Raw genomic sequence first — 26038 nt, forward strand, 5'->3', positions numbered from 1 at the left:
CGTTGAGTCCCCGCCTCTTTCTGTGTTGCCAGCAAAGTCTAACCTCGTTCAGGTATACATTGCTTCTTAGTGCTGCATGTCCAGGCATATATTTTGATACTTTCAACAAATGTTTATTTTCATAGAGATCCGCTATCAGTGCAATTAAGTCTCTCTCTATTTCATTGAGATCACCTCAAGACAAGACAAATAACACTTATATCGCGCTTTTCTCCTGGCGGACTCAAAGCGCTAGAGCTGCAGCCACTAGGACACGCTCTATAGGCAGTAGCAGTGTTAGGGAGACTTGCCTAAGGTCTCCTACTGAATTGGTGCTGGCTTACTGAACAGGCAGAGCCGAGATTCGAACCCTGGTCTCCTGTGTCAGAGGCAGAGCCCTTAACCATTACATCATCCAGCCACTGCAGATTACATCTAAGTCAGTAGCAACATGGAGTTCCACCACAGTTCTATATTTTGCCTCCAGTGAAGCAGAACCAGTATGCTTCACCCATACACCAGATCTCAACTCCACATCCCAGAAATGGTGTATATGAATTGAGGTAGTTAAAGAACCGGGAATTGTCAGGGTAAATCTTAGATTTTTGCATTTCCCATATCATAATCGTCAAGAAATTAAAAAATCAAAACAAAGAGTAATAAGGAATAGATAGATGATAGGAAAACGACCACATTCACTCGGAGAGCAGTCATCATCATACATTCCCCTATCTCTGTTTGCTACTGCTGGCCAGCAGAACAAATACGTTATTATGCATAAACTTGCTTTTTAAGGAAAGGTTTCCAATCAAACTCGCCATTTAGGCCATGAGACTGTTATGTCTGCAGGCGGAAAATCCACATGCTTTCCTTACAGAGCAAGTCATTGGTTTTATTTTCCCTCCTTCTATTTGATATGTTCAGCTTATAGATATACCCTTAGGCCTCTTTCATAGTGGGACGTTGCGTTTGATGCGACGTTAAAGAGACTCTGTAACAATTTTTTCAGCCTTAGTTCTTCTATCCTATAAGTTCCTATGCCTGTTCTAATCTGCTCTGGCTTACTGCAGTCTTTCCTAATTGCACTGTCTCTGTAATAAATCAATGTATCTTTCCTCTGTCCTGTTTGTCGAGCTAAGGCTTGATTGTGTGGAATGTGCAGTACTGCTTGTGATTGGTAGAAGCGATACACACCCTCTGCAGGCCCCCTGCACACTCTGAATGACTCACACACTATGCTTAGCTGAGCCTATTAGAAGCTGGTTAGTTTGTTTGTAAATACTGCCTAAAACTGTTAATTACAAGCCAGGATTGCAGCAGAGAGTGGCAGAAACAGCACAGAGGGGCACAGGAGAAAATAATGAATAGAATGGTATGCTTTTTATTCAAAGAATATTAGAGTACAGATTCTCTTTAAGGTCGTATAACGTGCCTCCAATGCAACGCATTGAAAGACTATAACTTGGACAATATAGTACATTCTTTTGTCCTCCGTTTGGTGTACCGTTTTCGTCGCACAGTGATAAAGTGAAAACGGCGCATGTGTTATATAAAAAAACAAAACATTACTGAGCATGTGTAACACACATAACGCAGCAAATGTATTGCTAAACGCACAGCATGCAGCACTTTCTAATTATTGCTACACATTACACACAACGCAACGTGTGCACTGTGAATGTCGCACAGACTTTGTATTGCTGTGCGTTAGTCTGCGTTGGAACATTTTCTAATGTGCGACTTTAATGTCGCACTGTGAAAGAGGCCTTACAGAGCGTGCCCTGTAGCTTAGACCCATGAAATTGAGCATAATGTCTCCAAAGAGTTGTATCCATATTTTTGTTAACAATATTTCCCAGGTGCTCTAGGATCCTAGCCTTAAAGGGATACTGTAGGGGGGTCGGGGGAAAATGAGTTGAACTTACCCGGGGCTTGTAATGGTCCCCCGCAGACATCCTGTGCCCGCGCAGCCGCTCACTGATGCTCCGGCCCCGCCTCCGGTTCACTTCTGTAATTTCTGACTTTAAAGTCAGAAAACCTCTGCGCCTGCGTTGCCGTGTCCTCGCTTCCCCTGATGTCACCAGGAGCGTACTGCGCAGGCACAGACCATACTGGGCTTGTGCTATACACTCCTGGTGACATCAGCGGGAACGAGGACACTGCAACGCAGGCGCAGTGGTTTTCTGACTTTAAAGTCGGAAATTCCAGAAGTGAGCCAGAGGCGGGGCCGGAGCATCGGTGAGTGGCTGCGCGGGCACAGGATGTCTGCGGGGGACCATTACAAGCCACGGGTAAGTTCAACTCATTTTCCCCCGACCCCCCTACAGTATTCCTTTAAGGGCTCTCTTGGTCATCCCTATGTACATAAGGGGCAGGTAATCATATACACGGTATTCAGGGCCGGAGCTACCATAGGAAAAAATGGGCAATTGCCACAGGCCCCCAGAGCCTGTAGGGGCCCCCAAGTTGTCCCTCCCCATCTTAACTGTTGCTCCCCAGGGACTCTGCAGAGTCCTTTAAGTTGGGAGGTGATTGGGGAGGGTCAGCAGCCAGCTCAGGGGCCCAGGAGGGAAGTTTGGCTGCAACAAAGGGCCTCTAATGACGCTTTTTGGTTGGGGGGTGTCTGTTGGGGGGCCCTAGGCTAATTTTGCCCTAGGGCCCAATTATTACTTGAACCGGCCCCGACGGTATTCTCAGTATTACAGGTAATAAAGGATTCAATTCTATATTCAACAATCCCCCCGCTATCCCAAAAGGTTTGGGTCCTATGCACATGGGGACATGCCTTACAGCCACTGCACCTATACATTCCCTTAATTGGGGTCTGGTTTAGCCAGGTCACCGGGGCAGGGCTTCTTTTATATTCACTTTTGACCAACATATCTTTGAAATTGGTGGACCGCCTTGCAGTAACTTTTGGAATGGGATCAATCATCTCTGCAATTTCTGCTGATCCCGTAAGTATATGCCAGTGGCGGTCCAACAAATGATGGAGTTTTTCCCAATGTGCTCCATATGTGGATATCAGTCTAACCTTATCATATTGTTGTTTTCTTTCCTTTGTTTCCTCTGCTTTCTTAAAGAGAAACTCCAACCAAGAATTTAACTTTATCCCAATCAGTAGCTGATACCCCCTTTTACATGAGAAATCTATTGCTTTTCACAAACAGACCATCAGGGGGCGCTGTATGGCTGATATTGTGGTGAAACCCCTCCCACAAGAAGCTCTGAGCTCTCGCGGTACTTTTGACAGTTTGACAGTTTGCCACAATGTAACAAGGTTCACAGACAGGAAATAGCTGTTTACAGCTGTCTCCAACGGCCAAAACAGCTAGCAGCAGCTACATAACCTGCCCACAGTAAAAATGTCACCATGTGATAAATGTCAGAATCTATATCAGGGAGAGGGAAGATTTTACAATGAGCAAACACTGACTAAATTATTTATACATAATAATTGTAAAAATGAAGCACTTTTTTTATTACACTATTTTCACTGGTGTTCCTCTTTAGGCTGCTTTCACAGTGGGACGTTACAGGCGCACGTTAGAGCAGCCTGTAACGCAGCCCACCGCACAGTAATGAAAAATCAATGGGGCTGTTCACAGTGCGGACGTTGCGTTACATTGTAACGCTGCGTCACAAGGCAACGTACTGCATGCAGTACTTTGGACGCGGCTGAGCCACGTTAGACTGCTTGCACATGCTCAGTAATGTTGGGGAGGAGCGGAGAGCGGCCAGGCACATGGCTAATTAATATGCACTGCACGTTATGACGTGCAATGTTTACTTCCTGGAGCAGCCGCTCTGTGCGGCGATTGGCCGGCGGGACCACGTGATGCCGCATGCGCACAAGAGTGCGCATCACGGCATCACTGATGCCAGAGTGAGCTGCACAACGCGGCTCACTCTGACGTCCAGATCCAGCACCACCAGGCGTTGAGTTAGGGGGACGTTATGCGACCTTAACGGCCCCTCTAACGCAACGTCCTGGTGTGAAATTAGCCTTAAGTAGTTCATTTCTATCTCTATTCCACGCTTTTTTAAGGGCTCTACATTGGGTTTTGTGTGGATATCCTCGTTCCCGGAATGGATTATACATTCCCTTGACACCTTCCTGAAGATATCATCCGAGGAACAGTTCCTGCGAAGGCATATGAAATGTCCATACGGAGTGCCTCTCTTTAGGTGTTCAGGGTGATGGCTGGCAGCATGGAGGATGCCGTTACCCACCGTGGGTGGATTTCTAGTTACGCCCCTGTTGCTCTTGTTTGTTTCCGGACAGCTTCTCCCCGTAAACATGTGCTATCTGGCTTTCTGACGGTCAGCCTGCTCTGCTCTACAGAGAGGATCCCATCGGTCAAGATGGCAGAAAATGTCATAAAAACGCTTAAGTGGGAGAATTTTCCCCTATTGGTCATTTTTTCCGGTAAAAAGTTTGTGAGGCATCCCTGACTGGCCATGTTTTGTGATGTGGAGTAGAGACAGCAGCTGGCAATCACCCGAGCATATCGATAACTGAGAGCTACATAGTAAATTCCCAGAGTGATCCCGCTAGCAGGCACCCACGCAGACAGCTTGTTCCATGAGTCTGACCTTCCTCTGATCTGTATTCCGGGTCCTGCAGAGTGACTCACAGGCAGAGGGCCTGTTTCATTACCGTTGTTGATTTTGATGATGAGATGGTAATAAATAAGGCCCTCTGAGACACTCCTCTGGAGTGCATGCAAACAGGGCACCCGGAAATAGCTCCTAGTAGAATACGGGTACATTTACAGATATTATTCTATATTGCAGTGCAAATTCCGATAGTAAAATATTGGTAAAATATATATTTTACTGCAGTTTCTATATTCGTTTTTGAGAAAAAAAAATAGCGAAAATGTAAAAAAAGCAATATTTTACGGCAAAAAAAACCCCCACAAAAATGATATTTTACCCATGCAATTTTTTTCCCGTGAAAACGCAAACACATTTATATTTAACTCAAACATTCACGAAAAATAAAAAAAAACTTATTTTCAGTGACAAAAATAGAATTTTACACTAATTTCGCAAAAAAGAATGCAAAAATAATATTGGCATTTCTGCTCATCACTAAGCCTAACCCTATTCTCACACAGAGCCGTCGCTCTACTGATGACCCCCCCCCCCCATGCCTAACTCTAACAAGGCCCCCTAACCTTAACATCCCCATCGCAAAAAACAAAAACTACTGGGTGACAACATAGGCACCCGTAGTGATTTCATCTACCTAGAGATGTTTGGTCATCGGGTGCTCGCTATTTGTAGCCACCGGTTTGCATCCGGCGCCCAAATTTTCACCTGTAGGTGAAATGATTATATGCGCCTATGACAGCACCCAAACTTCCATGGTGCCGGAAGCAGCCATATTTCCTATTTCCTGCTTCCACTCGTCTGGAATAGGAATGCAGATCAGGGAAGTCGGAGGAATGTCAGGCAAACTCAATTTGTATAATTGTTCCAGGAAGGGGCGTACAGGGCCGGAGCTACCATAGGAAAAAATGGGCAATTGCCCCAGAGCCTGTTGCTCCCCAGGGACTCTGCAGAGTCTGTTAAGTTGGGAGGTGATTGGGGGAGGGTTAGCAGCCAGCTCAGGGGCCCAGGATGGAACTGTGGCTGCAACAAAGGGCCTCTAATTACGCTTTTTGGTCAGGGATGTCTGTAGGGGGGGCCCCCAGGCTAATTTTGCCCTAGGGCTTAATTGTTACTTGAACCGGCCCTGGGGGCGTACCTTCTGGGGGGGGGGGGAAGGGGGAGGGCATAACTTTTCATGTTCCTTTCCTCTGATACAGGGCTGCCCCCATTCAGAACAGGTGTTATGGGGGAGGGAGCATGGCGGACGCCCTAATATGGGGTCACAGCAAACACATTTGTTATTGGATGGCCTGTCAAAATGTTGCTGGGGGGGAGGAGCATGATTTGCAGCTATGCCTCTGGTTCCAGGGCTGTAGCCAGAGGATCAGCATGACAAACAACGTCCTTGTTTGGCTGCAGATCAGAACCGATGGCCCCATATTTTTGTTAGTGAGCTTAAAAAAGGGAACTGTTGTGAAAAGATAATGAATATTCATCTATAGATATTTAGTCAGTGCTTGCCCAATGTAAAATCTTTCCTCTCCCTGATTTACATTCTGAGATGACATCTTTAGTTCTGCTAGGTGATCTGTACGGAATGTTCATTACTGAGAGTTCAATGCACAGAGGCAGATGTTGCTTGCTTGGCAGTTGGAAAAAGCTGGTATTTTCCAAAATGCAACGAGGTTCACATACAGCAAATTGTCAGGGCCATGGTCATGACATCACACTGTGGGAGGGGTTTCACCACAACATCAGCCATACAGATTCCTCTGATGATCTATTTGAGAAAAGGTAAAACTTTATCGTGGGAAATGGGATACCAGACACTGATTGGAATGACATTCAATCCTTGGTTAGAGGGCCTCTTTAAATGACAGTAATAAACTGTTCAGCAGTACCCTGCGGCCAGCTTCAGAAAGCATCACCTCGGTTTCTCCATCAGGTTTGCAGGCTGTGATTTCAACGGAGCAGGAAAGGGTTAAGGCTGCAAGCCGAGTACCTGTTTTGTTCTACGCTGCAAATACGCCAGTTGCATTCAATCAGCCAGAAAAGCTGCAAACTATAAACCTTTCTGTGCAGCCACCGCAAGCGCGAGCGGAGGAGGGGGGGAGAGGCAGAGCCATAAAAATTCATCAGGATAATGTAGAGAGGAGGCAGAATGGAGCCACCATCCCTGCAATAAGCTCATCATTCATTCACTGGCATTTACTGCACAACCCATCCTGCTCTTTCTTAAGGACAATTGATGTTCCTTATGGCATTAGCATAATGACTGCAGTGCAATATTTCTAGAAACTTCCTACAAGTGTGCTTTGTGCTCTACCATGCCCCAACATAGCTGTGTGTATGTATGTGTGCATGTATGTGTGTGTGAATGTGTGCATGTATGTTTGTGTGTGTGTGCATGTATGTGTGTGCCCACTTATGCGTGTGTGCATTTATGTTTGTGTGTGTGCGCACTTATGTGTGTGTATGTGTGTGTGCGCACTTATGTGTGTGTGTGTGTGCATGTATGTGTGTGTATTCATGGATGTGCATGTGCATTTATATGTGTGCGTTTGCATGTTCATATGTGCATGCATGTATGTGTTTGTGTGTGCATGTATGTGTATTTATTTATGAATGTATGTTTGTGTGTGCGCACTTATGTGTGTGTATGTGTGTGAGCACGTATGTGTGTGTGCGCAGTTATATGTGTGTGTGTGTGCATGTATGTGTGTGTGTGTTCATGGTCACGTAAGGATGACGCTGTGTGACATCGCCTGGAACGCAGGAAGCAGGTGAGTAATTCCTCTCCGCCCGCTAGAAAAAAAGGGACCCCCCTCCCCGCCGCTGTCCCTACTGCACCCTGTCCTTCCAAGCTTCCCCCATACCGGGGGCAACTACCGTATATACTCGCAAGCAAGCCGAATTTTTGACCCCCAAAAAGTGGGTCAAAAGTTGGGGGGTCGGTTTGCTTGCGAGTGTTTAAAAAAAATGAAGCCCCCCCTCCGCTTTCCCGCTCCCCCCGCGGCCGCCGCTGCTATTACCTTAGCTCGGCGCCGCTTCTATCCCCCTGTCCTGCTCGTATAATCCACAGCAGAGCGCCCCACGGCTGCTGCTGTGATGAGGGAGCCGTAGAGAGAGAGTGGTTCCCATAGTAACGGCGATACACATCGCCGCTACCGGAAGCCGCTCTCTCTACGGCTTCCTCCCTCATCACAGCAGCCGCCGTGGGGCGCGCTGCTGTGGATTATACGAATAGGACAGGGGAATAGGAGCGGCGCCGAGCTAAGGTAATAGCAGCAGCGGCCGCGGGGGGAGGGGGGAACTTCACTATACTACCTACGCTGGGCACTATACTAGCTATACTGGGGCACGTTACTAGCTATAGTGGGCACTATACTAGCTATACTGGGGCATGTTACTAGCTATACTGGGCACTATTGTGGGCACTATACTAGCTATACTGGGGCACGTTACTAGCTATACTGGGCACTATTGTGGGCACTATACTAGCTATACTGGGGCACGTTACTAGCTGTACTGGGCACTATTGTGGGCACTATGCTAGCTATACTGGGGCACGTTACTAGCTATACTGGGCACTATACTAGCTGTACTGGGACACGTTACTAGCTGGGCACTATTGTGGGCACTATACTAGCTATACTGTGCACGTTACTAGCTATTGTGAGCACTATACTAGCTTTACTGGGGCATGTTACTAGCTATACTGGGCACTATACTAGCTATACTGGGGCATGTTACTAGCTATACTGGGCACTATACTACCTATGCTGGGCACTATACTAGCTATACTGGGGCACGTTACTAGCTATACTGGGCACTATACTACCTACGCTGGGCACTATACTAGCTATACTGGGGCACGTTACTAGCTATACTGGGCACTATACTGCGGCACGTTATTAGCTATTCTGGGGCACGTTGCTAGCTATACTGGGCACTATACTACCTACGCTGGGCACTATTTTATTATTATTATTATTTAGTATTTATATAGCGCCGACATATTACGTAGCGCTGTACAGAGTATATATATATCTTGTCACTAACTGTCCCTCAAAGGAGCTCACAATCCAATCCCTACCATTGCCATATGTCTGTATTATGTAGTGTAAGTACTGTAGTCTAGGGCCAATTTTAGTGGGAGCCAATTAACTTATCTGTATGTTTTTGGACTGCACTATACTAGCTATATTACTAGCTATACTGGGCACTATACTGAGGCAAGTTACTAGCTATACTGGGCATTATACTAGCTATACTGGGCACTATACTAGCTATACTGGGGCACTACCTACCCATACTGGGCACTTTACTAGCTATACTGGGGCACCACCTACCCACACTGGGCACTATACTAGCTATATCGGGACACACTGGGGGGAATCACACGGACAGCATTTCCTACCCCCGGCTTATATGAGGGTCAATCATTTTTTCCTGGTTTTCCAGGTAAAAGTTGGGGGGTCGGCTTATATGCGGGTCGGCTTGCTTGCGAGTATATACGGTAAACTAGGGCAACTATACTAATACTGGGGCAACTACCCTATCTACACTGTGGGCAACTATACTAGCTATACTGGGGGCAACTATACTAATACTCAGTGGCGTAGCTAAGGAGCTGTGGACCTCGATACAAGTTTTAGAATGGAGCAAGAAGGGGATGGGGAACAGTTTGTTAATGATTACCACTATTCAAAGTATCTATAGAAGTGATTGTTATGAACACAGGACAATTAGAGAGCTAATACTGTAGTTGAGGGAGGGCCCTGATGCGGTGGCTACCCCTGCAACCCCTATTGCTACCCCCCTGCTAATAATGGGGCAACTATACTAACTATACTGGTGGCAACTATACTAATACTGGGGGCAACTATACTAGCTATACTGGGGGCAACTATACTAGCTATACTGGGGGCAACTATACTACCTACACTGGGGGCAACTATATTACCTACACTGGGGGCAACTATATTACCTACACTGGGAGCAACTATACTACCTACACTAGGGGCAACTATACTGGGGGCAACTATACTAGCTATACTGGGGGCAACTATACTAGGTATGCTTGGGGCAACTATATTACCTACACTGGGGGCAACTATACTAGCTATACTGGGACAACTATACTGGGGGCAACTATAGTAGCTACCTATACTGAGGCCAACTTTACGGAGGGACCCTACACCTGGCATTACCCGCCATGGCGCGCTTAGCATACCACACTTGCTCCTTCCCTAATTTTTTTTTGGGGGGGGGTGTTTTTTAATACCCAGCATCGGGTGTCAAATGCCCTAGGTATGCCACTGCTTATGCCAGAAGATCGACAGGGCTGCCAGGCAACTGGCATTGTTTACAAGGAAATAAATATGGCAGCTTCCATGTCCCTCTCACCTCGGGTTCCCTTTATGTGATAACTGACAATGACCGTTTCAGAAGATAATTGTACCGGGTGCGCAGTGGCCGCCGATCGACCGCAAAAATAGCATTTTTGATGCATAAATTACTTTGGCAAAAATTTGCAAGCAACACTGCAAGTCTCCAAGATAAGCACGGACCACTGGACTAATATTACGGGATGGAGCCCCTGTGTGGGGAAAACATGGGATGGGTGGGGGGAGACAGTCCAAAAAGGTTTTTTTAAAAAACAAAAGATTATAAGAATGATCAATCTTACCTCAATTGAAGGGTATGGTATCAAAAACATAATTTTATTGGACATTTAAAAAAGATTGCGTTTCGCAGGTCCTTCAGGTAGATGTCACAGTGTCTTATGGCCCATACTCACGAGGGACTTTTGTCGCCTCAACACGCGGCGCGCGCGTGTTGCGGCGACAGGTCGCCCGTGAGTATGGGCCGTTGCACGCGCGCGCACCCCGAACTGTCGCCCATCGCTCATGTCGCCATGCGATTGAAAGTTTCAATCGCATGGCGACAGTCGCCGCCGCATCCCCGCCGCAACTGTCGCTAGTCCGCGTGAGTACGCGGACTAGCGACAGCAACCTCCATTAAAGTATATGGAGCTTCCGGCGGAGGGAGGAGGAACGTCGGCGACAGCTTCCGCCTCGCCGCTGGTCCCTCTTCCGCGTGTGTACGCGGAGGGACCTGGCGAGGAGCTGTCGCCGGCCTGTCGCCCACACGCTCACGTGTGCTGGCTACAGGCAACATTTGCAGCCCGTGAGTACGGGCCATAACTCTAAGCCAAGAACACCAGAGACTTGGAGCACCTTTGAACTCCTTTGAAAGCTTTGTTCCCTGGACTGTAGGCTGAAATAGCAAAACAAACCTATTTTGGTCCAGGCCGTGTCCTCTGGAAACTGAAGTAACCAAAAAGGCAATGATTACCCTGAGTTGTTTCACATACAGTATTTCAGTAACTGCAGTGGAGAGAAGCAGATGCAAGAACGTTCACTCTGAGCGGCTATTCAGGAATTTTGCTACATATGAAACTGATTGAGCCTGCATATCTTTAGTCCTGTCCAACAAGTTTCATCACCTGTGCATTAATCTACAAGTTAAACATCAAAGCATCTGGCAGGTAGACAACTGCTGCAGCTACCTTCTCACCAGGATCCCTTGGGGAATCAGAGAGACCTGGTATCACCAGCATTTCCCTATGTTCCTGTCCTTAGAACTTTGCGCATATACTGATCTGCGCGAAATTAAAGAGAACTTGTAAGAAAAAAAGAGCCCTGGGGGTACTTACCTTTTTGATCCAGCACAGGCGCAGTACCATCTTTCAGGGTCCCCTGACTCCCCCCTTCCAAACAAATCACCCCCAGGGCCCCTAATCTGGCTGCCAGGCCTGGTAGCTCATATTCAATGCCAAGCAGCAGCAGCTAAAGCCAATAAAATTCTGGGATGCATAAAACGGGAAATAACATCACAACTTGCCAGGATACTATTCTCTCTGTATAAATCACTTATAAGGCCACATCTGGAGTATGAATCACATTTTACGAGGGACATTAACACACTAGAACAGGTAGAAAGACAGGCAACTACATTTATCAGGGGGATGGAAGGTCTCACTTACCAAGAAAGGTTGGACAAAGTTTATTTAGCTTGCAAAACAAAAATAAAAACGGCTAAGGGGTGACTTGGTTAACATGTATAAATATATCAGAGGGCATAACAAAAGCTTGGCAGATGAGCTTTTTGTCCCTAGTCTTGTACAAAGGACAAGGGGACATGATCTGCGTATAAAGGAAAAAGGTTTTGCCATCTATTTAGGAAGAAGTTCTTTACAGTAATAATTGTTAAAATGTAGAATATTTTACCACTGGAAGTAGTTAGTTAATAGCAGTTAGTAGTTAAAGCTTAGTAGTTAAAGGTTAATTATTCCAAGCCTTCAAAGAGCTTTAGTGATGGGCCGAACCTCCGATTTTAGGTTCGCGAACCGGGTTCACGAACTTCCGCGGAAGGTTCGGTTCGCGAAAAAGTTCGCGAACCGCAATAGACTTCAATGGGAAGGCGAACTTTGAAAAATAGAAAAAATTATGCTGGCCACAAAAGTAATGGAAAAGATGTTTCAAGGGGTCTAACACTTGGAGGGGGGCATGGCGGAGTGGGATACACGGCAAAAGTCCCAGGGAAAAATCTGGATGTGACGCAATACAGCGTTTTAAGTGCAGAAATCACATTGAATGCTAAATTGCAGGCCTAACGTGTTTTAAAACATCTTGCATGTGTATACATCAATCAGGTAGTGTAATTAGAGTACTGCTTCACACTGACGCACCAAACTAACTGTGTAACGCACCGCAAGTTACCAGCGGTTTGTGTAGTGACGGCCATGCTGAACTACTGCGCAACATGGTGTGATTGCTCTTCCTCACTCAGTGATGTCAGGTAATGTGTGACTGCCTTCTCAACTTTCCATGGCATTGTTAAAAAGCTTACGTTTTGTTTTTAAATTCCATTTTCTACTTGCTGTGTACTTGTTCAGTACCGCTACAATGAGAATCCTATGGAGGCGGGCAAGTCTGGCATTGTGACCCCGGGTAATGGCCGGGGAATGAGGGATTGAATCCGGTGTGGAGCCTGAGCAACGGCTACCACTACACATCCAAGGAGGGCAGCAGGCAGGCATGCACGCCCGCCCTGAGGTAGTGACCAAAAATAACAATACAGGAGGACTATCGATGGCTTGCTGTATTTGAAATGAATGTACTTTAAATCCTTTAACGAGAACCAGTTATGGTGGGCAAAGATGACACCACATTCCTTTCACGAGAATCATATGGAGGCGGGCAAGTCTGCCATTTGTGACCCCGGGTAATGGCCGGGGAATGAGGGATGGAATCCGGTGTGGAGCCTGAGCAACGGCTACCACTACACACTCAAGGAGGGCAGCAGGCAGGCATGCACGCCCGCCCCGAGGTAGTGACCAAAAATAACAATACAGGACTCAGGAGGACTTTTGAGGCCCTAATTGTAATGAATCAACTTCAAATCCTTTAACGGGAATCCGTTATGGAGGACAAGTCTGCCATTGTCACCACGGGTAATGGGCTAGGAATGAAGGTTGGATTCCGGCCCGTAGTGGGAGCCTGCTGAGACCCATGTTGTAGCTGCCCTGACCGTGCTTTGCAGACCAGGCATCTGTGGTCAGATGGACCCTTGACCCAGTGGAAGACAAACCAAGTCGAAAGCATTTGCCAAGAATGTTTTACAGAGGGCAAGTTTTTTGCCATTTTTTTAAATTGTTTGAAACTGTAGATGGTTGTATTTTTCAATTGTTTTAAAATGTAGATGGTTGTATTTTTAAATAGTTTGAAACTGTAGATGGTTGTATTGCGAAATTGTTTGAAACTGTAGATGGTTGTATTGCGTTCCGGAGTTGGAGCCTGAGCAACGGCTACCACCACACATCCAGGTAAGGAGGGCAGCAGGCAAGCATGCACGCCCACCCCGAGGTAGTGACCAAAAATAACAATACAGGACTCAGGAGGACCTTTTGAGGCCCTAACTGTAATGAATCAACTCTAAATCCTTTAACGGGAATCCGTTATGGAGGGCAATGCCTGCCATTGTCACCACGTCCACGGGTAATGGGCGGGGAATGAAGGTTGGATTCCGGCCCGAAGTGGGAGCCTGCTGAGACCCATGCTGTAGCTGGCCTGACCGTGCTTTGCAGACCAGGCATCTGTGGTCAGATGGACCCTTGACCCAGCGGAAGACAAACCAAGTCGAAAGCATTTGCCAAGAATGTTTTACAGAGGGCAAGTTTTTTGCCATTTTTTTAAATTGTTTGAAACTGTAGATGGTTGTATTTTTCAATTGTTTTAAAATGTAGATGGTTGTATTTTGAAATTGTTTGAAACTGTAGATGGTTGTATTTTGAAATTGTTTGAAACTGTAGATGGTTGTATTGCGTTCCGGAGTTGGCTACGGCTACCACCACACATCCAGGCAAGGAGGGCAGCAGGCAGGCATGCACGCCCGCCCCAAGGTAGTGACCAAAAATAACAATACAGGACTCAGGAGGACATTTTGAGGCCCTAATTGTAATGAATCAACTTTAAATCCTTTAACGGGAATCCGTTATGGAGGGCAAGTCTGATGGTGCCTTCACTGCGATTCACCAGGTTGGTATCCGGCAAGAATCTGTCATGGAGGTCAAGCCTGCCATCGTGACCACTGACCATGGCTAATGGCGGGGAACCCTTCCTAGTGTGATTCCGGTCCGGAGTTGGAGCCTAACAAACGGCTCCCACCAAACATCCAGGCAAGGAGGGCAGCAGGCAGGCATGCCCGCCCCGAGGTAGTGACCAAAAATAACAATACAGGACTCAGGAGGACCTTTTGAGGCCCTAATTGTAATGAATCAACTTTAAATCCTTTAACAGGAATCCGTTATGGAGGGCAAGTCTGCCATCCATTCAAGTGCAAGTTATGCACTGACTACCAGGTATAATGTGCAGTCACAGATGCAGTGAAAGGTATGCAGTGACTGCAAACAGCCGTTTGTGTAGTGACGGCTGTGCTGGACTGGTGCACACCATGACGAGAGTGCAGGTGATGGTGGCTTTTCAGCCCATATGGTCGCCCGGCTGATGTAGCTGAATGACAGAACAGTGACTGTCCAGCTGATCAATTTTGGTCTGACCACAATGAAACAACGACCTTATTATCTTTGGTGTGCCACCCCTACCCGAGACACTCATATAGCCGGCGGTCATTGCTTCATTACGCAAGCCCCTTCACCGCGGCAAGGTAATGATCACGAAGGGGGATGGGCACATGTACATGCCTTTTCTTTTTTTGTTGCAGCCACCTGCAGTTCAGCCAGAAAAATTAGTCAGGCATGTGCACGCCCCAGAAAAATTAGTCGCAGTGTGTACATCCACACTTAAGGCCAGGTAGTCGGCTACCTGCCGGTCCAGGCGTTGGTGCAGGGTGGATCCCGAAGGGCTACTGCGAGGCGTTGGACTAAAGAATGTCTGCATGTCCGACATCACCCCGAGATCACTGGAGCGTCCTGTCCTTGCCTGCGTGGACTGGTGAGGAGGAGGAGGATTACTGCCAGTGGTACCTTTATTGCGTTGTACTGTCAAATCACCCTTAAATGCATTGTAAAGCAGCTTGTTCTGCAAGTGCTGCATCCTTTCCGCCTTGTGTTGAGTTGGTAACAGGTCTGCCACTTTGTGCCTGTACGAGGGCCTAGTAGCGTGGCCACCCAGTATAGGTCATTCCCCTTGAGTTTTTTGATACGGGGTCCCTCAACAGGCTGGACAACATGAAAGAGGCCATCTGCACAAAGTCGGATCCAGACGTACTCTCCATCTCCTCTTGCTCTTCCACAGTGACGTCACGCAACTCCTCTTCCTCCCCCCAGCCACGAACAATACCACGGGAACGTGGAGCAGCAGAAGCCCCTGTGATGGCTGCTGCGGTTGTTCTTCTGCCGCCGCCGCCTCTTCTTCCTCCACAGAAACACCTTCCTCATAATCGTCATCCGAGTCTGACTCCTCTCCTTCCCCACACGACTCCTCTTCTTCCTCCTCCTCCCCCCTCTGTGGTGCCGCAGGTGTCGAGAAAACATGTGGTTCGGATGTAAATCGCTCCCACGAATCCTCCTGCCGTAGCTGTTCCTGTTCCCGCTCCTCCACAGCTTCATCCGCCACTCTACGCACGGCACGCTCCAGGAAGTAAGCGTAGGGGATCAAGTCGCTGATGGTGCCTTCAGCGCGACTCACCAGGTTGGTCACCTCCTCAAACGGCCGCATGAGCCTGCATGCATTTCTCATCAGTGTCCAGCTGTTGGGCCACAACATCTCCATCTTCCCAGATTGTGTACTTCTACTGTAGTTGTACAGGTACTGGATGATGGCTTTCTCCTGGTCTAGCAGGCGAGAGAACATGAGCAGGTTAGAATTCCAGCGAGTTGGGCTATCGCATATCAAGCGTCTCACCGGCAAGTTGTTTTTCCGCTGAATGTCCGCAAAGCGTGCCATGGCCGTATAAGACTGCCTGAAATGCCCACACAACTTCCTGGTCTGCTTCAGGACGTCCTCTAAGCCTGGGTACTTTGAGACAAATCTTTGCACGACCAGATTCAGCACATGTGCCATGCAGGGTACATGTGTCAGCTTTACTAAATTCAAAGCGGAAAGGAGATTGCTGCCGTTGTCACACACCACGTTGCCGATCTCCAGCTGGTGCGGGGTCAGCCATTGCTCCACCTGTTTGTTAAGAGCAGCCAGGAGAGCTGCTCCAGTGTGACTCTCTGCTTTGAGGCAAGACATGTCTAAAATTGCGTGACACCGTCGTACCTGGCATGCAGCGTAGGCTCTGGGGAGATGGGGCTGTGTAGCTGGAGAGGAAGAAGAGATGGCAGAACTGCTAGAGTTCAACTGACACTCAGCCAAGGAGGAGGAGGAGGTTGACAGCGAAGAGGATGTAGCTGGAGGAGAAGGAGAGGAGGTGGCAGGAGGCCTGCCTGCAAGCCGTGGAGGTGTGACAAGTCGGTCCGCTGTGCAGCCACGTACTCCCTGCTTGCTGCCATCGATCACCAGGTTGACCCAATGGGCTGTGTATGTAATGTAGCGGCCCTGCCAGTGCTTGGCAGACCAGGCATCCGTGGTCAGGTGGACCCTTGACCCAACGCTCTTCGCAATAGATGACACCACTTGCCTCTGAACTGCACGGTACAGTTTGGGTATGGCCTTTCGTGAAAAATAAGTGCGGCCTTGTATCTTCCACTGCGGTGTCCCAATGGCCACAAATTTACGGAAAGCCTCTGACTCCACCAGCTTGTATGTTAATAGCTGGCGAGCTAATAATTCCGCCACACCAGCTTTTAGACGCCGGGCAAGAGGGTGACTGTCCGAAATTGGCTTCTTCCGCTCAAAGACTTCCTTCACGGACACCTGGCTACTGCTGTGGGTAGAGGAGCAGGAACCGCTCAAGGGCAGAGGCGGTGTGAAGGTTGGTGGCTGTGAAGGCTCAAAGGAGAAAGCGGATGAAGACGATGCACCTGAAGGAGGAAGAGGAGAAGGAGGGTGGCTTGTCTTTTGAGGGGTGCTGCTTTTCCTCAGGTGTTCTTCCCATAGCTGTTTGTGCCTTTTCTCCAGGTGCCTTCGTAAGGCACTTGTCCCTACGTGAGTGTTGGCCTTTCCACGGCTCAATTTTTGGAGGCAGAGAGAACAGATGGCTTTGCTCCTATCTGAGGCACACACCATAAAATATTTCCAAACCGCTGAGCCCCCCTGGGGTGATGGCACTACGGTGGCATCAACAGCTGGCCTTGAAGGGCATGTTGGCTGGCTGGCCATAGCTGGCGATACATGGCGCTGGACACTGCCCACAGCTGTTTCTGAGGACGAGCTCCCTCTGCTTCTATCATGGAGTCGTCTCCTCCTACTCCTCTCTGGCTCCCCCTCTGAACTGTCCCCCTGGTCATCTCCTCTATTGGGAACATACGTGACATCCGTATAATCGTCATCATAATCCTCCTGCCCAGCTTCGCTTTCCTCAGACAACTCCACAACTGCACCAACTTCAGGTGGTTCATCATGCCCCTCCTCACACGTTACGTCCATACTATCGCCACCTTATTCAGACGTATGAGGTGGTGTACCTGCGCCTTCTTCTTGTTGTTGCAGTAGTGGCTGTGAATCAGTGATTTCACCACCACCACCACCAAATAACTCCTGCGAAGTGTCAAATGCAGCGGATGTGGTGCTTGTTGTAGCGCTGGTGGCTACGGGAGATGAGGTGTTCTGTGTTAAATACTCAAGCACGTCCTCACAATTTTGGGAAGTGATGGCATGTGCCTTCTTCTGAGCACTGTACTTTGGGCCAGGTCCGCACAAAATCACAGCAACACCACCTCGCACAGACCTGCCAGTGCCAGGTGGCCTTCCTCTGGGTCTACCTCTACCTCTTCCTCTACCTGGTTTGTCCATTTTCTCCATCTCGGGGGGAAGCTAGGTATATGCAGTGAGGTGAGTTCTATCAACAGAAAAGGTAGATATGCAGTGAGGTGAGTTCACTCAACCCAAAGGTAGCTATATATGCAGTGAGGTGAGTTCACTCAACAGAAAAGGTAGATATGCAGTGAGGTGAGTTCACTCAACCCAAAGGTAGTTATATATGCAGTGAGGTGAGTTCACTGAACACAACAGGTAGTTAGATGCAGTCAGCTGAGCTCACTCAACACAAAGGTAGTTATATATGCAGTGAGGTGAGTTCACTGAACACAAAAGGTAGCTATGTGCAGTGAGGTGAGTTCACTCAACACAAAGGTAGTTATATATGCAGTGAGGTGAGTTCACTGAACACAAAAGGTAGCTATTATATGCTGTTGGTTGAATCACAAAATTCATCTTAAGATTTATCTCACCCTGTTAACTCAAAAAGTGCTGAGAAGGGTCATGGGCACACATTGGATTCTCGGCAGCGGTGGTCATTATAGGCCGCCTCGGCCGAGCTTCATACGGCATGTGTACACAGCTTTACTGTTAAGGGGCAAAATAAATAAGGTGAGATAATTCATGAGAAAGGCTTTGTGAATCAACCCCCTTATTTATCTCATGAATTATTTCTTTACAATAAGTTGGATGATTATTTGCGCTCAGGAGGAAAGTAAAGTTCACAAACTACCAAAGTAAAAGTCCTCAGATCAGATGAGACTAGAATGCAGGTACATCCACCAACAGCCATCAAAGTGTAGGCTTACCAAGAGATAAAAAGACCCAGATTATAAGGTCTAAGTGTATGATGTTGCCACCAGGCCAAGGGCAGTCTTTCAGCTCTGTTCCAGGTCTATGGACCGTCATACACATCCAATTCAGTATCACTCCCAGGGTTGATATATATACAATCAGATGAAAACACAATCTCGTTTAGCAATACATTGAAATCTTTTATTTATAAAATCTCTCTATAAGCAGATAACAATAATTCACAGCTTAAATGGGTTCTGTTGATATAATTAAACAAAATATGACACTTACCTGGGGCTTCTATCAGCGCCCTGCAGCTGTCCTGTCCCGTGCCATCCTCTATGATCTTCCTTCCCTGCCGCCGGTCACTGTCCAATTATTCGTCTAACTAGACGAATACAACTGCGCGGCCGCGCACATCCTAGCTCCTGCTCGTGTCTCCGGAAGCTTACTGCGCAGACACAGTACGGAGTTTTTGCGTACTGCGCCTGCACAGTAAGGCCCTGGAAAGCGAGCGGGAGCCGTGGCTGCGCAGGCGCAGTTGCATCCGTCTAGTTAGATGAATAATTGGACCAGCGGCAGGGAACGGGTGATCGGATGAGGACAGCGCGGGACAGGACAGCTGCAGGGGGCTGATAGAAACCCCAGGTAAATTTCAGGTTTTTTTATAATATCCACAGAACCCCTTTAAATGCATTTGTATAGAGACGTATATGGGCCCTCTCATCACAGGGACTCGAAAGGAAGTTCCGGCCTTGTATAAAATGTTAGACACCAACACCTCATCCACTCTGCCCTATTATTATTTATATAGCTCCGACATCTTCCGCAACACTGTACAGAGTATATTGTCTTCTCACTACTAACTGTCCTTCACAGGAGCTCACAGTCTAGTCCCTACCATAGTCATATGTATGTATTGTGTAGTGTATGGATTGTAGTCTAGGGCCAATTTAGGGGGAACCCAATTAACGTATCTGTATGTTTTTTGGAATGTGGTAGGAAACCAAAGTGCCCGGAGAAAACCCACGCAGACAGGGCTGCCATCAGAAATTTTGGGGCCCCTCACACCATCAGGCCTGCCCCCCCCCCTCCCTGGGCCCACCCACTGGTTGCTGTGCCTGCCCACTAGCCACCCCACCTACGTGTCTGAAGAAAGCATCATGCACAGTGTGATGCGGCAAAAAGTGGGCGTGACCATGGCATGTTGTGGGTGGAGCCAATTATTAGCAAAATATAGGTAGTCCTCAGTTAACAAATGAGATAGGGACTTGTAGGTCCGTTCTTATCCTTTATCCATTCTCTTTTGTCCCCTCTTTTCTTCCTGTGCCTCTTTTGTCCTGATCTGTCTCACCTCAGTTTGTGCCTCTTTTTTGTGTCCCTCTGTGTGACCTCATGTTCCCATCTCATCGCATTTCTCCCCATGCCTCTTATGTCCACCTCTGTTCCTCCTGTGCCTCTTTTATCCCCATGTTACCTCTTGTCCCCTTCTGTCTCAGCTCGTGCCCCGGTATAGGTAGCCTGGTATAGTTGACCCCAGTAAAGGTAGCCAGGTATAAGTGGTACCCCAGTATAGGTAGCCAGGTATTGGTGGTGCCCCAGTATAGGTAGCATGTAGCCAGATATAGGTGGTGCCTCAGTATAGAAAGTCCGCTGTAGCGGGCTCACTCACCTGCTCCCCACGTTCAAGCGCTGATGTCACTCTTCTCTCAGTGCTGGAACGCGGTGTTCTGGTGAGAAAGCCGCAGGCCCACAGCCAGCACATGTAGCCCTTCCAGCGCTTTGGGGGGCCCAGGGCCCCCAGAAGCCCTGGGCCCCTCACTTCAGTGTCAGTTGTCCCCCCTCCCCCTGATGGCTGCCCTGCACACAGACACGGCGAGAACATACAAACTCCTTGCAGGTGTTGACCTTCCTGGGATTCAAACCAGGGACCCAGCGCTGCAAGGTGAGAGCTCTAACTACTACACCACCGTGCTGCCCTACTGGTTTCGCAATATTTGTAATCAGAGACTGGATTTTCTCCAAAACGTATAGTTTTGGAGAAAATCCATTTTTTAAATTGCGAAGGAAAAAGGTAAGGAAAATAATACATAGATAGACATATGACTATGGTGGTGTTAGACTGTAAGCTCCTCTGAGGGACAGTTAAGTGACTAGACAATGTACTCTGCACAGCGCTGCAGAAGATGTTGGCACTATATATAAATACAAAAGAATAATAGTAATGTATTGTCTGTATTGCTCTCTCTGCTGTATGTACTTGTGTATAGGGGTTGTCTGTGGAGTTGAGGGATAACGTGACAGCCATGCTGCTGGAGAACTCCGGCTGGCAGAGTGTGAGGAACAGATGTTTGGCTTTGGGCACTGGTTACAGTCTGATATCCTCTACAATTTCGGCACATCACACCAATAAAGAGTTTGACGGTAGTTGGAATTTTTTTGCATTTTCACGGGTCTTAAAGCTCCACCACTCTGCCAGTTAAAGGACAACTCCGCCTTCGTACACTCTGCTGTCCTGATGGCTATTCCATGCCAAGGCATCAAAATAAATCATTGTGTAGACATTACTCGTCACTTCCTTATGCATGTTATAGCACAGGGTCTAGAAGCTTTCACCGTGACAAACAAGAAATGTGAACTCTGTTGAAGTCGTGTAATACAGTCTGTGGCCATTCCGTGGATCGTTGTAAACACTTGTCCACTCATCCTACCTAAGCTAGATTTCATGCTATTCATTCAGTAGGGCACATCATATACTTTAAGGGTTCAGGGTTCGGATTTCTGGAAATGCTACACATACCTAGGCCTAGTAGGCGACCGGATGTCCACCGCTCCCTCTGTTCACCTCCATTCCCTTGTAAAAACCCCTGTAAGTGTTCCAAATCATGGTCAGGTCAAGTGCAAATGCTGGCCTGATGGCGCGCATCACTGGTCCCGCTTGTGCAGTGGTGCGCGACCTGGCCAACTTGGAACACTTCCGGAGGGGGGTGGAGGTTGAACGGAGGAACCGGTGGGCATCCTGTCTCCTGCACATACAAGCCTGCGCCCTTCGTTTGTACAAAAAAAGTTTGCCTTAAGTATTCTTTGAAGAGGAACTGTACTAAAAACAATGTAATGAATAAAATTGCTTCTTTTTTACGATATTTTTTTATGAATTAATTAGCCAGTGTTTGCCCATTGTATCTTTCAGCAATCTTTCATCACCAGATTTATATTGTGAACTTTCTCACAGGTTGCAGCCAGGGGCGTAGCAATAGGGGGTGCAGAGGTAGTGACCGCATCAGGGCCCTTGGGCCAGAGGGGCCCCGAAGGGCCCTCCCTCAACTACAGTATTAGCTCTCTATTGGTCCTGTGCTGGTAATAATCACTTCTATAGATGATTTGAATAGTATTTATAAATAACACACTGTTCCCCAACCCCTTCTTGCACCTTTGACATTGTGGTTGTCCTTGGCAGGTTTTGGTGCGCCGTATCAATTGTTATGTATAGAGTACTGGGGGGGAGGGAGCCCATTGTAAAACTTGCATCAGGGCCCACAGCTCCTAAGCTACGCCACTGGTTGCAGCATCTTTAGTGCTGTCACATGATGTCTGTGGAAGGTTTTGTTTGCTAGGAGTTCCAAAGGCAGTACAAAATGTACCTAGTCTCCCAGAATGCACGAGGGGAGGGGGGCCAGGGGAAATATCTGCATATATAATTTGGCTATCACTAGGAGGGTGTGGCTACTGGCTACATTCAGTATACAGCAATATATACAGTAGATAATCTGAAGTGTTTCTGATGCTGAAACCAGGAAAATTGCTGTAAGAGTGGGCATCCTGAATAATTTTACGTATTCTACTATACGTTGTTAGTTCCTTTTTAAACTTTGACTATGGTACAGATTAGATTGTAAGCAACTTTGAGAGTCAGTTAGTGTGCAGCATGAAATTCGGGCACCCGAGGCCAATAGACAATCTGGGCGTCCCTTGGTTGCATATGCAAATATCAGCTATAAGGTGCTCAAAGTAGAAAATTGGGCAGGTGATAATTATAATTTTGTAATTTACAATGTTATAGCTTTTGAAATGTTTTATTGGTTTAAAAATTATAACATTATAGTTTTTAAAATTATAAAATGTTTAGTATTTATAAATAATTATTTTTCATATCATATTTTCATATATCATATATCATATTTTCATATCATATCATTTTTATATATCATTTTATATCATTTTGAAATTTAACGTTTTCAATATTATAAGGGTAGGAAGGGAGTTTTAGGATTAGACATCAGGGAGGGGGGTTTAGGGTTAGACATCAAGAAGGGTGTTCAAGGGGGGAGCAGTGAATAATGGCGCACAGCGCCTATGCGCCGCATTAAAAAGATACGCTTATCGCTATTTATCGTTAGTACTGCATAATAATGGCGCACAGGGAAAAAAGAACAAAAACGGCACCCACTAACGTTATTTATCAATAGTGGCACACACTAACGTTATTTATCAATAGTGGCACACACTAACGTTATTTATCAATAGTGCCCTACATAAGTCAAAATGCAGACGTTATTTAACTGCAAAGCGGTGAATGGATTTAATGTAACACTGTCAAGGTTAGGGTTAGGCACCACTGGGGGGGGGGGTTTAGGGTTAGGCACCACCGGGGGGTCTTAGGGTTAGGCACCACCAAGGGGGTGGTTAGGGTTAGGTACAGGGAGGGTTTCTGTGTGAGAGTAGGGTTAGGTATAGTTACAGTACAATATACACCACCAGGGGGTGGTTAGGGTTAGGCACCACCAGGGGGGTGGTTAGGGTTAGGCACCACCAGGGGGGGGGGGGGTTAGGGGTTAGGGATAGGTACAGAGAGGGTTCTGTGTGTTAACGCTAAATAACGATAAGGGTTTATCGCTAAATAACAATAATGCTTTAACGTTAAATAACGATAAGCGGCAAACAGATTAGCGGCAACACTGTGCGCCATTATTCACAGGTGCCATTTTCAGATGGATGCGTTTAAGGGTTAGGCATAAGGAAGGGAGGTTTTACGGTTAGGTGTCAAGAAGGAGGCGTTTAGGGTTAGGTGTCAAGAAGGGGGGTTTTAGAGTTAGGCATCAGTGTTGCTTGCAAATTTTCACCAATGTCATGTGGCATTAAAAATGCTATTTTTGATTTCGAGAAAATTTTTGCAAAAATAGCTTGTATTTTCATGTTTTTGCATTATTTGAAATTTTACTGAAAATGCAGAAAAACTATATTTTCCCCCAAAAATGTTTACCACAAAAAAAAATATTTTACTGTAAAAATTCACAAACATGCAAAAATAAATTATATTTTCGCAAATATATATGCAAAAAGAATACTGGCATTTACGCTCATCACTATTAGACATCAGGAAGGGGGGTTTTACGAACAATAACAATTCTATAGCACTTTTCTCCCATAGGAGTCAAAGCATCAGAAAGGGAGGTTTTAGGGTTAGGTGGCAGGAAGGGGGGGTCTTAAAGGAGTTATCAAGGCAAAATGAACAATATAAGCGCTACTTACCCGGGGCTTCCTCCAGCCCCAAGCTCCCAGCATGTCCCTTGCTGTAGCTCTGCACGCAGTCGTTCACCGCAGCTCCCTCCCGGTCCCCGGCAATGACGTCAGGCCGACCTCCAGGTCGTCCTGTACTGTGCCTGTGCAAGCGGCGCTGTCAATCATCGCCACATGGACCAGAGCAGACTGCGAAGGCACAGGACTACTGCGTCTGCACAGTCTGCTCCGGTCCACGTGGCGGTGATTGACAGCGCCACTCGCGCAGGTGCAGTACAGGCCGACCTGGAGGTCGGCCTGACATCATCGCCGGGGACCGGGAGGGAGCTGCGGCAAATGGCTGCGCGCAGAGCTGCGGCAAGGGACATGCTGGGAGCTTGGGGCTGGAGGAAGCCCTGGGTAAGTAGCGCTTATTTTGTTCATTTTGCCTTGCTAACCCCTTTAAAGTGATCCTTAAAGGGAAGGTTCAGGGACAGTTGAAAAAAAATAAAAATCCAAATGCACTTACCTGGGGCTTCCTCCAGCCCCTGGCAGGCAGGAGGTGCCCTCGGCGCCGCTCCGCAGGCTCCCGGTGGTCTCCGGTGGCGACCCGACCTGGCCAGGCCGGCGGCCAGGTCGGGCCTCTTCTGCGCTCCATTGTGCGTTCCACGCCAGCGCGCTGACGTCATCGGACGTCCTCCGGGCTGTACTGCGCAGGCTCAGTAGTTCTGAGCCTGCGCAGTACAGCCCGGAGGACGTCCGATGACGTCAGCGCGCCGGCGTGGAACGCACAATGGAGCGCAGAAGAGGCCTGACCTGGCCGCCGGCCTGGCCAGGTCGGGTCGGCCACCGGAGACCACCGGGAGCCTGCGGAGCGGCGCCGAGGGCACCTCCTGCCTGCCACAGGCTGGAGGAAGCCCCAGGTAAGTGCATTTGGATTTTTATTTTTTTTCAACTGTCCCTGAACCTTCCCTTTAAGTCTATCAAAAAGGAGGCCGCAATAGCAGCATAGGGGGCGATATTATGGCTGGGAATCTGTCGGCCGGTGACAGCCGGAAGTGTTCGCCGGCGGGTGCAGGAGCATCGGAGCGGGGCTGCAAGGGGACCGATCGGCTGCAGGGGGCTGAGGGAAGCCCCAGGTGAGTAAATCTCATTTTTTTGATAGGCTTAAGGATCACTTTAAGGTTAGAAGTCAAGAAGAAGAAAGGGTTCTGTGTGAGAGTAGGGTTAGGTTAGGTTGTAGTAAAATATTGTTAATATATACCAATATTTCATAATTAACACTAATTACGCTTTAAAAATGTAGAATATCAGTAGGTATTAATGATAACGTTATTAACGAAAACAGGCACCCATTTTTCCTTGTGCCCCCTATTTCATGCATGCCAGTTAGTGACCACTGACCTGACTATGTCATCTGTAAAGTGCTTTGAACAATATCACGAATGTATAAAAACATCATAATACTCCAGTCCATAGAGTGCACTCTTCCTTTAGCAGTGCACAGGGACGCATCATGTGACCACAGCAGATAAACTTTTTGCAGTTTGCGCTTAGGATTTTTTTTGTTTAGCTCCCTGTGACTCATCTCCATATCTTCAGAGCGAAAACAGGTTAGAATCCGCAAAATGCGTGGCAGACACCCTTCAAATTTCCACCGCTGACTTTGAGCCGGTTCTTTCATCTCTTCTTTCAGAAAACTGGGGTTTCACTTTAAATCAAGTCATTTCCGCAGCTCTCCCCCTGTGGACAAGACACCGAGCCGGGTTTTTGTTTAA

The sequence above is a fragment of the Hyperolius riggenbachi genome, chromosome 6 (assembly GCF_040937935.1).
Source record: "Hyperolius riggenbachi isolate aHypRig1 chromosome 6, aHypRig1.pri, whole genome shotgun sequence".
NCBI lineage: Eukaryota > Metazoa > Chordata > Amphibia > Anura > Hyperoliidae > Hyperolius > Hyperolius riggenbachi.